We start from the raw sequence: 3,956 nt of genomic DNA, 5'->3' as shown, positions 1-3,956 counted from the left end.
ACAGGTATAGGACTGGAACAAAAATTGAAGGACTTTTCACTCAACAAATTTTTTAAAAGATGTGATTACATTGTGTCATACTCAAAGACCATTTCTAAGGATTAAGTGAAAAAAGAAAGGAAGCTACCACTCACAAAAATCAAAGCTACTTGGGAGGCTCGGGCAGGAGGATTCCTTGAGCCTAGGAGGTTAAGAGGGTAAGACCAACATAAGCAATAGGAAAATCTCATCTCTAAAAAGAAAAAAAAAGTTTAATAAGAGATGCAAATATGTAAAAGAACAAATAGGCCACAGTGTCATATGTTCAATGCTAAGAAGAAAGCATAAAATAGTATAAGAACACAGAGAAGGGGTATAGCAGAAGAACTCTGTGGGGGTGGGGGTCCATAATGGGTTTAATTCTGACTCTGCCACTAATTATTAGGCAAGAAGTATAATTTCTCAGGGCTTCATTTTCCTTATCAGCAAAATGAGGATGCTGGATAATATCCAAGTATGCTCTCAGTTTTAAAATTAAGTGATTAAAAATGCAATCATTTTATGGTACCACACTGACTTAAAAACACTGTATTTACAAATTTCAGCATGTAGAAATATAAGCTAAGCATCAGTTGTTTCTCCCAATCCCTACTCCCTCTAGAGGTCAACTTCCTGTGGTATAGTTGGGAAAATATTCTCCAATGATGTTCTGGAAGTTGAGAGTTTGGATTTTAAAGGGCTAAGTGGCCACAGTAGCATCACATAATACTTTTAAGCATAATCTCTGGAGTTCAACAAGTCTTATTGTGACCATGGGAAAATGACTTAAGCATGGTAAATGACTTCTATGCTTTAATTCCTTTATCTATAAAATGGGGATAACAATTGAATCCAATTTTTAGTGTTGCTGTGAGCAATAAATCAGTTAATATATGTAAAGTGTTTATAATAATATCTGAATGATGACAGACATTCAATAAATATCATTTATACTGGCCTATAATGGAGCTCAGTGATTTTTCCATCTAGTTTTTTTATTTTTTTCTATTAGGTGTGAGATACTTTTCGCAAAACTCATGCAATTAAATTTGTATTTATAAACCCTAGGGCAATCACTAAAAACATTTTAAATTGGTATAAATAATAAGTTAACTGAGGAAATAAAATATAATAACATTAAAAATGTTCAATTAACCTAAGAAGGACGAAAAAGAAGCAAAAAAGAAATAAAGAACAGATGGAAGAAATAGAAAACAGCTAGCAAGATGGTAAATTTTAATCCGACCATACCAATAATCACATTAAATGTGAACGCCTGAATGCACCAGTTTAAAAAGCTGTCAGATTGGATCAAAAGCAAGCCCCAACAATATGCTTTCTTCAAGAAATTAACATTAAATATTAAGACATTTATAAATTAGAAGTAGAAAGAATGAAGAAAATATACCATGTAAACATTAACCAAAAAAATCTCAAATATAATATTGATTTTGATATCAAACAAAATAGGCTATAGGAAAAGAAACTTTACAGGGTAAAGAGGCATTGTAGAATGATAAAATAATCAATTTTCCAAGAAGACATAACAATCCTAAATTTTTACAGTTTCAAAATACATTAGACAAATCAAAATAAAACTGAAGAGAAATATAAGCAGATCCACAGTTGTAGCAGGAGACTTTATTACTCCTCTCTCAGTAATTGACGAAACAGGTAGAGAGAAAATCAGTAAGAACATAGAAGCCCTGAACAACATTATAACCAATTAGACTCTAATCGACATTTATGAAACATTCCACCACCAACAGCAAAATACACTTTCTTTTTTAAGTGCTTGTGGAACACTTAATAAGAAAGACCCTATGTGGGCCCAGAATAAACCTGAACAAATGTAAAAGAGCAGACATTATGGAAAGTCTGCCCGCAGGCCATAACAGAATTAATCTAGAGATAAAAACCAGAAAGTCAGTTAGAAAAACTCTAAATATTTGGAAATGAAATAACACAATTCTAACAAAATAACCATGGATCAAAGAGGAAGTCTCAAATAAAATTTTAAGAAATTTTGAGATCAACGAAAGTGAACATGCAAACCCCAAATGTGTGAGATACAACTAAAACGGTGATTATATGGAAGTGTATATCATAAAATGGTTATAATGTAAAGAACAAAGATCTCAAATCAATAATATAAGCTTTTACCTTAAAAAGTATAAATAGAAAAGCAAAGTAAATTCAAAGCAACTGAGCAAAATTAAATAATAAAAATAAGACCAGAAATGAATTTAAGAGATGAAAAACTATACGACCATCAATAGTTACAGAAAAATCATGTGACAAAATTCAACTTCCATTCATTGTGAAAAACTCTCAGTAAACTAGAAATAAAAAAGAACTTTTGGCCTGGTTCAGTGACTCACACCTGTAATCCTAGCACTCTGGGAGGCAGAGGCAAGTGGATTGCTTGAGCTCACGAGTTTGAGACCAAACTGGAGCAAAAGTGAGACCCTGTCTCTACTAAAAATAAAAAAAACACTGAGGCAAGATTGCTTGAGGCCAAAAGTTTGAGGTTGCTGTGAGCTGTGATGACGGCGCGGCACTCTACCTAGGGCAGCAGCTTGAGACTCTGTCTCAAAAAAGCAAACAAACGACAACAAAAAGAACTTTCTTAACCTGATAAAGTGCATGAGCAATATCCACCAGGGTGTAGTTATACCATGCTTAAACGATGAATGACTGAATTCTTTCCCCCTATTACCCAAAATAAGGCAATGATGTACTGACTCTCAACATCATTCTGAAAGTTCTAGCCAGTGTAATAAAGTAAGAAAAAGAAGAAAACAGAAGGGGGGAAAATTGTGTTTAGAAATGACATGATTGTCTATGTAGACAATGCTAATTCTGCAAAAATACTTCTAAAATTAATATAAGAGCTTAGCAAGATCATAGAATACAAAGTAACATGAATTCAAAGTTTAAAATATACTTTTTACTTTAACAGCAAAACATATGAAAGTATAAATCTTAAAATTATGCATATGATTTGTGTGCTAAAACCTTCAAAATATTGATGAAAGAAAGTAAAGTACTAAATAAATTTAGCAACATACCACATTAATAGGTTTTAAGACTCGATATTGCTAAGATGTCAATTCTCCTCAAGTCAATGTATAGATTTGACAAAAATCCCAGCAAGTTTTTGTTTGTTTGTTTGTTTTGTTTTGTTTTTGGTAAATTGAGGTGATTCTAAAATGTATATGAAAAGGCAAAGAAGGGTGGTGGCTGTAGCTCAGTGAGTAGGGTGCAGGCCCCATATACCGAGGGTGGCAGGTTCAAATCCGGCCCAGGCCAAACCGCAACAAAAAAATAGCCAGGCGTTGTGGTGGGTGGCTGTAGTCCCAGCTACTCGTGAGGCTGAGGCAAGAGAATTGCCTAAGCCCAAGAGCTGGAGGTTTCTGTGAGCTGTGATGCCATAGCACTCTACCGAGGGCAAGAAAGTGAGACTCCGTCTCTAAAAAAAGAAAGAAAGAAAGAAAAGACAAAGAAACTAGAATAGCCAAAACAATTTTGAATGAGAATAATAAAGTCAGAGGACTTACTTTCCTTTATTTCTAGAATTAAATTTGCAATAATCAAGATGGTGTGGTATTGGTGAAAGGATAAATGCATAAATCAACAGAACAGAAAGTGATAGGAAATAGACTCACACAAATAAAATACAACTGATTGATTTTTTGATAAAGGTGCAAATGCAGTTCAGTAGAGAAAGTATAGCATCGTCAACAAATGGTGCAAGAATAGTTGGATTTCCATATGCAAAAAATGACTAATAATCTCAGCCTACTCACATCCAATATAAAAATTAATGCTAAATAAATTATAGACATGAATGTAAAGTGTAAAACTATAATAGCCAGGCATTGTGGCGGGCACCTGTAGTCCCAGCTACCTGGGAGGCTGAGGCAAGAGGATCGCTT

The sequence above is a fragment of the Nycticebus coucang genome, chromosome 10, assembly GCF_027406575.1.
Source record: "Nycticebus coucang isolate mNycCou1 chromosome 10, mNycCou1.pri, whole genome shotgun sequence".
Taxonomy (NCBI): domain Eukaryota; kingdom Metazoa; phylum Chordata; class Mammalia; order Primates; family Lorisidae; genus Nycticebus; species Nycticebus coucang.
The sequence above is the reverse complement of the archived record's forward strand: the minus strand, read 5'-3'. Positions refer to the sequence as shown.